Here is an 11069-nt window from a genome sequence, read left to right as displayed (position 1 = left end):
AGAGGGGGAAGTAGACTCTTTCACTGAACACGGAGCCCCACATGGGGCTTGATCCCAGGACCGCAAGATCATGACCTGAGCCAAAGTCAGGTGCTTAACTGACTGAGCTACCCAGGTGCCCCAGTATACCACATTCTTAAAGAGAGTGCCCAACGTAGTGGGCCAAAGCTCCTACTGTAATCATCCAGAGAAGAATTAAGAAAATGTAATCAATACTCTCCTTCTCAGCCCAAGTCCAACTAAGCAGGAGACTAGAAAAAAGGAAGGAAAGGAATCCAAGAGTCTTGAGACATCCCTGTGCGGAGCACAGCAGATCCTCACCTCATTCCGAAGCCAAGTGATGGGAAGGTTCTGAGGGATTCTCCAAGGGATTAGGGTACCTGTAAGAAGTGGGATTGGCATTCTGTTTGGTCATATGCTTAGGGAGCTGAGTTGAAATCAGCACAAAGAGACAAAGCACTATGGCAGCGGCCAGTTACATAAAGGAATATTTATATTGTTCCCTTGCTCCATCCCCCAACATACTGGAGGAACTAAGTTTTGAGGTGGCATGAGAAGAAAGCATTTTTCCATTTCAAGCTACTCAAATTGACTGCAGAGAAGAGGAGAGGACATTTAAGTCAAGCCTCAGGATGAATTTTAAAACTATGGACTTTTAATTTTTTTAACATTTTTTTTTTAAGTAATCTCTGTGCCCAACATGGGGCTCAAACTCATGAGCCCAAGATCAAGAGTCACATGCTCTACTGACTTAGCCAGCCAGGCAGCCTGAAAATTGTATGGACTTTTTTTTTTTTTTTAAGATTTATGTATTTATTTTAGAGAGTAAGCACAAGCAGGGGGAGGGGCAGAGGGAGAGAGAATCCTCATGTAGATCCCGTGCAGAGCATGGAACCCAATGTGGGGCTCAATCCCAGGATTCTTAGATCATGACCTAAACCAAAATCAAGAGTTAGCTGCTTAAACGACTGGGTCACCCAGGTGTCCTTGTATAGACTTTTTAATATTTGGAAGTGACCAGAAAGTTATGGACTCATACCACAATGTCATTAGGCACCCTATTTTGTTTTCTTCTTGCACTATGACACCACAATCTTATGACATTATGCTGGTGGAACATCCATGTGGCAAATTGGTAAAAGATATTTGGGGATGGGCATAACACTCCTTTATATATAAGTAAGAAAGGGAGTTCATCCCATCTAGTCCTCATAAAGCCCAAACTCACTACTCCCTTTCTTTCTCCTTTAAACAGATGTACTCAAAGAAAATCACACATAAACATGCAACCAGAACAGTTCCTCTTTCATCTATTTTACATAAAAATTTTGCTTAAAAAAATGAAAAAGAAAACATGCTTTGGGATATGATACAGAGTCAGTGATCAAAGAAATTTTTTTTTAAGTAGGCTCCATGCCCGGCATGGAGCCCAGTGCAGGGCTTGAACTCATGACCCTGAGATCAAAACCTGAGCTGAGATCAAGAGTCAGACCTGCAACTGGCTGAGCCACCCAGGTATGCCATGATCATAGAATTTTTAACTTTTTAGATTACAAAGAAACTTTAGACGCTGTTTGACCCATTTCACTAGACTAATCCTACCAAATTCCCCAACTCTCACATAATCCTGGAAAGCAGTGGTCTACACTCCCAAATTAACTATTATTATCCAAATTGGTATTAAAATCCCTGACCCCACAAAATAAAATAAAGCCCAGTGTCTTTCCATTAGAACTACTCTCAGGTTGGTATTAGAAGAACATCAATATGATTGAAACTTTTTAATTAAGTGATTCTCTGCCTCTTAAACTAGACATATTTGCAGTTTATTTTTTTTTTAAGATTTATTTATTACAGAGACAGGGGGAGGGGCAGAGGATGAGGGAGAAAGAGAATCCTCAAGCAGACTCCCAGCCCCAAGATCACAACCTGAGGTGAAATGTGGAGTCAGATGCCCAGCCCACTGAGCCACCCAGACACCCCTAGACATATTTACATTTTATTTTTTTTTTATTTTTTTTTTCTTTATTTATGATAGAAAGAGAGAGAGAGGCAGAAACATAGGCAGAGGAAGAAGCAGGCTCCCTGCAGGGAGCCCAATGAGGGACTCAATCACAGACCCTGGGATTATGACTGAGCTGAAGGCAGACGCTCAGCCACTGAGCCACTCAGGCATCCCCATATTTATATTTTAAAAACAGGATGTTAGTTAAGTTCAATAAAGCTGTCCACTTGTAAAAGGGTGGGTAATTTGACAAAGTGAAGTGAAAACATTCAGGAAACTCAAGGGGACATCTTTAGCTGTAGGTTACTAATTGGCTGTCATTTTGGAAGGCTCACTGGCGGCGGCAGGGCCCTTGGGGATCTCCCAATAATTTTCCCTTCCACTTCCAAACCCACATGTTCTCTAAAAGAGTGGGAGGGTGTTACGGTCAATGTTCCAATGTCACAGATACCTACTATATCCGAATACCTTTACCTACTATATTTAAATACATATTACTAACAAGATTGGCTCAAAGAACTTCTTAATAACCTATAAGCATTTTATGGATGAAACCTAGCCCTAAATATTTAGGGAAAATCCAAGATATTCCCATTTTCTCCAGGCCCACTTGTAAGGAGGCAGACATTTGCACACTCGGACTGCCAAATTGTTTTCCTTTTTGGCTACTGTGAACAGAAGCCATAAAAACGACTGTGGAATATTTAGATAAACCTGACAAAAGATCATTGAAACTATCCATTTCTGGGTGTCCCTACCCTAAGTGGCGGGTGCCCACTGTGGTTCCCTAACCTGTTCCTACTCCTCATACAGACGGGAAGGCCCTCCTCAGAAAGCATTTCCCACCCCTTGATTCCTGCTTGGTTCACTCCCCTGGGAAGCAGCTCGTTTCTCTCTCCTATCTCTATGACATCTCTGATGCCAGTTGGTCCATCTGGAAGTAATATTACCCAAGCGTTTATACCCGGAGCCCAGCTCTCCACAAGTGACTGCATGTTTCCTGAAACCAACCATTGGCAGCTGTTACTAGGCATTTTCTGCTTTTTAGATACCTATAATTACACCAATTATGCCAATCATTGATGTTTATAAAGGATTTAAAATTTTATACACCCAGAAGATTCTATCAGAAAGCAGCATCTGAGGCAGAGTGACACCCCACAGAGGGGCCTACTTGGCCATTGCAATTGCTGCTGAGAGTCCCTTAAATTGAGCGTCAGCAGAGTGAGTGAGGCTCTTATGAGCCTATATGTCTTAGGCAAGTTAATCCTGTCACTGGAATAAAATTCTGTTTGGTTAAGACTGTAGAACTCAATCTAACTTTTATTTTTGAAAGAAGAAACAATGTCCCCATTAATGAATTAGGGTTTTGACCTAAAACTTTCTGAATGGCAGCATGAGGATGAGATGGTGGACACACATGTCCCAGTCTCCACTCCTAGGTACAGTAAGAGGTCGGACTGGTCAACATGCTGACCCAGAAAGCGAGGAGTGATCCTGGCAGGCCAGGGGGACCATATGAGAGCCAGGAGCAAAAGGAAAACTTGGTTAATACTGACCCTGAGGATGCCTGGGTGGCTCAGGGGTTAAGCGTCTGCCTTTGACCCCTGGAGGCCCCGGGAACAAGTCCCACATTGGGCTCCCAGCATGGAGCCTGCTTCTCCCTCTGCCCATGTCTCTGCTTCTCTCTCTCTGCATCTCTCATGAATAAATAAATAAGATCTTTAAAAAAAAAAACTGACCCTGTCTTTATTTTTAAAATTTGGTACTTTGCGGCACCTGGCTGGCTCAGTCAGGAGAGTGCACATCTCTTGATCGCGGGGTCATGAGTTCAAGTTCTGAGCTGGCTGTGGAGCTTAGTAAAATAATATAAAATAAAATAATAAAATAAAATAAAATAAAATAAAATAAAATAAAATAAAATAAAATAAAAATAAAAATTGGGGATCCCTGGGTGGCTCAGCAGTTTAGCACCTGCCTTCGGCCCAGGGCATGATCCTGGAGTCCCGGGATCAAGTCCCACGTCAGGCTCCCTGCGTGGAGCCTTCTTCTCCCTCTGCCTGTGTCTCTGTTTCTCTCTCTCTGTATCTCTCATGAATAAATAAATAAATAAATAAACCTTAAAATAAAATAAAAATGTGTTACTCTGTTCGTTGTGGATTTTTTGGCTTTAATTTGGTCTTATTATAATATTGCATTAAAGTACTATTTATCTTGATTATTCACTGCTTGGCTCCCCCTTCGGTTTTGTGCATGGGTAAGTCCCTCGCTTGTCTCCTCCTAACCCCTGCCCTGAGTTCCCGAGTGCAGGCTTGGTGTGGGACGTGCTGGCCGGGTGGAATGGCCTTAATTCCGAGTCTCTTCCATATGCCTACGTTTTATGTATTTGCCACTTGCCTAGCAGCCTGCTGGATGGAATTTCACGGTCTCTCGTAGAGTTCTTAAAACATTGGAACAATTGTCCTTGTTAGTGTGTATAAGAATTGTCTGGGGTGCTTTTTAAAAAGGCAGATTTCCAGTCCTCGTGCCCAGAAATTGGGATTTACCGTGCTGAAGTGGGATTTGGATCTCTGCCTACCTGGGCTTTTAGATAAAAAGTTTCTGATGCAGGTGGTTTACAGACCACACTTGTTTAGAGGGCTCGATTTCAGAGGAGAGTTCTATTTTGTGTGTGATACTCTGTTCCATCAGGGGCAAAAGGGATCACTGCCACATATGGAACAGCCACCAAAAAAGTAGCAAGAACTATGTTACTCTCCAAGCCAGCCCTATAAGGAAAGGAGGCCTAATGCCAGAAACTTCCGCTGCAGTATGCCACAGCAATCCCCAGCAGGTAGGATTTGCTGATAATTTGGCAGACGTTAAATAAAACAACACATGTGTACACATTTGATATCTAAAAGCAGCTCACAAATGTAAGGAGTTATTGTTACTACATTTATTCGGGTCTTTTAGAGGCACTTAAGAGGTTCCACAGAACATTACATTCCTTTGTAAATCTCCATTCAGCCAAATTTTCTTAATTTAATAGGATTATCCCCTTATGGAATGCCTTCACAGTGTTTCTCAAATTGAGGTCTGAGGACCACCTATTTATCAGGCGGTGCACAGCTGGTACAGTGACTTTTCCTGAAAACGTTATCTGGAGCTCCCCCGAAATGCTTCTTCACAGCCTCGAGGCACCTGTGGTAAGTCCTGGCTTTATCTAGATCAAGATGGGAGGAACTCGGGAGCAGAGGCTGATGCTGCCGGTGACTGTGGGCAGACTCTGGGTTTGCACCCAGTGTCTGTGGGACGTCGTTCTCACGGAGCTGGGGGGCAGAATGTGAATTCGGGAAGTAGGACACCAGGAACAGAGCACCTAACCACTCTGGGACAGCCAGTGCCTCGGCAGGCTGTGCTTCTGGAAGCCCAAGGCTGTTGCTCTGCAGGGTCACCCTCCCCCTTAGCTTGTTGGGATAATAAGCTTCTTCCCTGGGCGGTCTATCAGGTGAACCTACATCTCTGCTCTCTATTGGACACTTGGTATTTATGAAAGGCCTTTGCAGACTGAGATCTCCACCACTTAGCATGAAGCCTCCATATGTTTGGTGAGTCCAGAACCTTCCTGAAGTCACCCCATCTTCTTGGAGGTTGGCCACACTGCTGCTGTGTCTCTGAGCTGCCTGCCCTCTGAGATGAGGACTTGCTCTCACGTGGCTGCTGAGCCTCAACATCCTTACCTGATGCTCCTGGGACCCACCATTTATCCCATAGTGACTTTGGCTGGTGTAGAATGATTATGATTTCACTTCTTCAGCGGTACCTAAGCATTGACCTGTCCAACTCAATGCCAGGCTCACTGGCCCACGCTGGCAGGGAGGGAGGCATGCTCCATGGTTCGGATTCCCTGTGATCTTTCTGGAACAAGATTGCCCCAGGACTGCTGGTTAGGTGAGTCCCACAGTGAGGGAAAAGGAAAGAAGTCCTTCCTGTGAAAGGCAGGGAGAAGTTTCAGCTCTAGCCCCTGCAGACTGTGCCATAGAGAGGGGGGCTTCTAGTTCTCAGGATTTCTGCTTTACTTCTTCAGCAGATGGAGGTCTTTTTCATCTCCTGACTTTTTTCTTTTCTGGGGAAGTGGGGAGCAGGGAGGGCCGGGGCCAGGAAGAGAAGCAGGGGGGAGGGGTGGAGAGAGAGCCAAGCCTGGGAATTATCAGAAAGGGGGGGATGATTTTTTAAATTTTATGTTTGAGACATAAGAGGATGAAGTTAAAAGGCAAACCTAGTTTCCCTGTCCACATTCTCTAGACACACACACACACACACACACACACACACACACACAATCACACAGAGTCACACACACTCCCGCACTCACTTATGCAATCCCTTATGGCATACTGTTTCTACTGCTGTTCTCCTGTTGCATTGCCAGAAAAGGAAGGTGATATTTTGAAAGACATTTGATCCATCTAATGGAAGAGGAAGAAAACAGGGAGATGAGATCAGGGGGATTTCTGGGAAAGAAAGTGTGAAACACAAGGGACAAAGGAGTGAGTCATGAGGCCAGAAGCAATTGTGAGAGACCATCTGGCTCAGTGCTTCCCAATTTTTGAAAAGATATTTGTAAATCTTAGGGCCCCTGGCTGGCTCAGTTAGGAGAGCTTGCCAACTCTTGATCTCAGGGTTGTAAGTTCGAGCCCCATGTTGGGTGTAGAGGTTACTTAAGAATAAAATCTTTAATTAAAAAGAGAGATTTGTAAATATTTAAATTGGATGACAGAAGTAAGTAAACAAATAGAATTGCTTGATAGTTACCTGTTTGGCTGCATTAGGGAGGTCAGGCCAGGGAGTGGGGGGAGGGGCCAAGTGTCTCACAAAATGACCTAAGAGAGAGGCTGCAGAGGAAGGGAGGGGGTGTGAGAGCGATTTCCCTGCCGGATAATGGGTGAGAGGCCTTTGATGAGTGCCCATTCCTGTTTCCTTCCTGTTTGGAACAGCTGCTGTGGCTTATCCTGTGGCCCTGAGAGAGATCCCAAGAGCACCATGGAGGTGCTGACCTGGACCCATGACGTGGTGAACTATGAAACCAATTCCAGAACAGCACCACTGACCTTGCTGCATGGGGAAGACAAATCCACACTGACCAGGTCATTCTTAGTCTGTTGCTTGTAAACAAAAATCTTACCTGATACAGATAGGGAAGCCCATTTTCATGCAGACACGTATTGCTTGGTCTGCTCTGTGGCAAATGGAATTACTATTAATCTATTCCAACCACCGTTACCACCACTAATGGCATCCACATTTACTGAGCCCTTTATAAACTTGTGCTTTATAGCTGTAGTTTCATTTAAAATTGGCCCTTCCAGATACTTATTATTAGCCCCATTTTGTAGATAAGAAAATCAAGTCCAGAAACGTTCAGTCATTTGCCCCAGGTGTAATAAGAAGTAGAACTGACCTATGCAATGTGAATTCTTTTCCACTGAGTCTAGATAGACATTTAAAGTACAGCATGTAGGGCCTCTGGCTGGCTCAGTCAGTGGTGCTTGTGACTCTTTATCTCAAGATTGTGAGTTTGAGCCCCTTGTTGGGTGTAGAGATTACTTAGAAATTTAATTTAACTTAATTTAAGTAAAAAAAAAAAAAGGCAACTGTGTGGCTCAGTGTATCAGACTCTTGATTTGGCTCAGGTCTTGATTTCAGGGTCTTAAGTCCAAGCCTCGTGTTGGGCTCCAGGCTGGGCATCGAGCTTACTTTATAAATAATAAATAAGCCAACACATAAACAAAAATAAAGTACAGCATAGGTTTTAAGGCAATTTTTGAAAACTGGTAAGCTACGTGTTTTGTTCATACATAATAGCATTTATTTGACCATCATATTTACATGGATTGATACATCTATTTTCACATTATTTTGGTTTTTTTTTAATTTTTTTTTTTTAAATTTATGATAGTCGCACAGAGAGAGAGAGAGAGGCAGAGACACAGGCAGAGGAAGAAGCAGGCTCCATGCACCGGGAGCCCGATGTGGGACTCGATCCCGGGTCTCCAGGATCGCGCCCTGGGCCAAAGGCAGGCGCTAAACCGCTGCGCCACCCAGGGATCCCCGTATTTTCACATTATTTTGAATAGCAATTTATTAGAATTAATTTGCAAGATTTCCCAACACCTGGAGTAATAGATTGCCAAGAGTCGGGGTGGCTCAGTGGTTGAGCATCTGCCTTTGGCTCAGGTCATGATCCCAGGGTCCTGGGATTGAGTCTCCCTCTGCCTATGTTCCGTTTCTCATGAATAAATAAGTAAAATCTTAAAAAAAAAAAAAAAAAAAAAGATTGCGCGTGATGTCACAAAAGTGATGTCACAAAAGAAAAGGCACTTCTGAAGGATTATCAAATTTTAGGTTTGGAACAGACATGGAGAATGTCACGTGAAATGTGCTGAAGTCTGAATTTACCTTAAATATGATTTTTACATTGACCAGATTGTAGCTTTTTGTTGCTGTTGTTAAGAAACCAGCATGTAGTGATTTTATAAATTTAATCTGGCTCCAAGTGTTCGCTGATTTATTTTCTCTGATCACAGTGAAAATTCTTGAATGTTTCTAGAACTTAATGTAAAGCACTTCGGTCTGTGGTTGATCTTGCTCCTTTTCTTCCCTCTTGGAAAGAGAAGAATGTTGGTCCTTTTGTGCCAACTGCCCATGATTGCCAGAGATGCCCAAGGATGGTCCTTCTGTCCTCTGGATGCCGGGATGCTGGGAGGTAGTCCCTCCGAGATGACCTTGGGAGACCCGGAGCCTTGGGTGCTCTCAGCCAACATGCACTTGTCTTTCCAGAGTAGGCTCCTGATGGTTAAAATGGAAACAAAATGGAAATGAAATTGTTCTGTGTTTTCTCTAGACCAGGGAGAGGGCCTGTACCTTTCCTCCTGTGCTTCATTTCTGAGCCACAGCCCTTTCAGCTTTGAGGGATATGCTTCAGAGGCCTTTGGGCATAAAACTTTGTGAATCTCTTTCAGGTCCCTGGTTGTGTCCCGGCTTTCATCTCTCGCTCCTGCCCTTTCACGTCTGAGCACACCCAGAAGGCTTTGCAGGCGGCTTGCTTGTGGCTGACTTCACCTTTTCTTCCCTCGAGAAAGTTCTAATAATACAATCACAAGTGATTCCAATTTTGAGAGTCCTCTGTTCTCTTGTGCTATTTCTCAGGTTTGAATCTCTGGCCATCCAATTTTACCTATCTTCAGACATCCTGAAATCTGCTTTCCTCATCTCTAAGAGTTTTGTTGGACTCTATTTAGCTTTTCTTTCTCTGTGGGATAATAATGATTCTGTGGGTCTCTTTCCCACGGTTTCTTGTTATTTCCACTGTACTAAAGAATTCTTTTCTTGACAAGAGGAAGTCCAGAAAGAGCATCCAAATCCTACTTTAGAAATTCTAATTTATTCAAATTCCAGTGTAGCAGGGAAATTCAATTATTTCAAAATTAATTAAAATCTCTAAACAAAAGAAAAAAAACTTTAAAAAATTCCTTTTTTTTTAAAAAAAAAAGATTTTATGAGAAGGAGAGGGAACATGAACAGGGGGAAGGGCAGAGGGAGAGGGAGAAGCCGACTCCCCACTGAGCAGGGAGCCTGAGGTGGGGCTGGATCCTAGGACCCCAAGATCTTGACCTGCGCCCAAATGATTGAGGCACCCAGGCATCCCAGGACTTAGCTTTAATGGAATTCCGGTAGTAGATGTGGGATCGTGTTCTAGGTTTTTGCTAATCATATTCCACATACAGAAACTGTGTTACTGGTTTGAGTTAACAATAACTTTTGTGCACACAAGCCCAGCTTGAACCTGATGCTGCAGCAAACCCATTTTACAGATGAGCCTGTTGGTACATGAAGGTGAATAGACCATGAAAGCTGTAATTAAGGAAAGGGTATGTGCAAGCGCTTAGCTTATTTAATTGCCAACTAAATGAAAGTGCTTGAAAAAAGTTTAAACTGTGTCATTGGCACAAAGCCTTTAGCAAATAAGAGTTGTGGACGTTCTTTGTTTCATTCAGGAAATTCCATGAGATGAGAGCTTTCTCCTGGCTTCCATTCCCACATCTCCAGGGACCCACCTCTCACCTTGCTGGTCAATGTCATCTTTGTTGTTCACTCCATTGTGTGCTATTTGACCTTGATCTGACTGGCCCTCCAGGAAGTATTCTGTGTCGTCCTTGAAGTGTCTCCTCCCTTGGCTTCTGTGATATCAGATTCTCCTAGGTGTCCATTGGGCCATGTTAGCTTCTCATGGGCTCTTCTGCAGCTGACCATACCTTAAACACTGGTGATCTGTGCCTCTTTCTTCTCACTGCCCCCCACAAGCTCTGCTGTGAAGTAAGAGCATCCAACCCATATGGCCTTATTCACTTCCATGGCTTTAAAAATGATATGCGAACTGTTGGCTTCCAGAATCTGGGTTTAAGTGCCCTGGACTCTCTCCTGCAATCCAGACCTACTAAGCAGGTCCGTGTGGGTGTCTCACATCGATTTCCGACTCATGTGTCTAAATATGAACTCCTAGGCTTCCTCTCAAGACTGTTCTTTCTCGAGTGGCAGGGTCTGGGGAAGGGGCAGCAGGCACTACATCCAGCCAGGAAGGTAGCAAGAAGGCGCACCCGAAGCAGCCCAAGAAGCAGGCCAAGGAGATGGACAAGGAAAATGAATCATTCCAACAGAAACAGAAAGAGGAGCAGAAGACACTCGACGAGCTAAAAGCGAAGGCAGAGGGGAAGGGCCCCCTGGTCGCAGGTGGAATTAAGACATTTGGCAAGAAGTAAGCTGTTCCTTGTGCTGGAGGTGATGGTGATCCTTAATTCCATTCCTGTTTTAAACATCTGGATTCCCTGTCATTGCGTCTTATTGCCACTTACAGCTAGAATGAAGTGTTGTCTTAGGTTCTGTTGTACATTTAAGAATAAACTTTTGGGGACGCCTGGGTGGCTCAGTGGTTAAGTGTCTGCCTTCAGCCCAGGGTGTGATCCTGGGGCCCCGGGATCGAGTCCCACTTTGGGCTCCCTACATGGAGCCTGCTTCTCCCTTG

Source organism: Vulpes vulpes, chromosome 12, assembly GCF_048418805.1.
Source record: "Vulpes vulpes isolate BD-2025 chromosome 12, VulVul3, whole genome shotgun sequence".
Classification (NCBI taxonomy): domain Eukaryota; kingdom Metazoa; phylum Chordata; class Mammalia; order Carnivora; family Canidae; genus Vulpes; species Vulpes vulpes.
The sequence above is the reverse complement of the archived record's forward strand: the minus strand, read 5'-3'. Positions refer to the sequence as shown.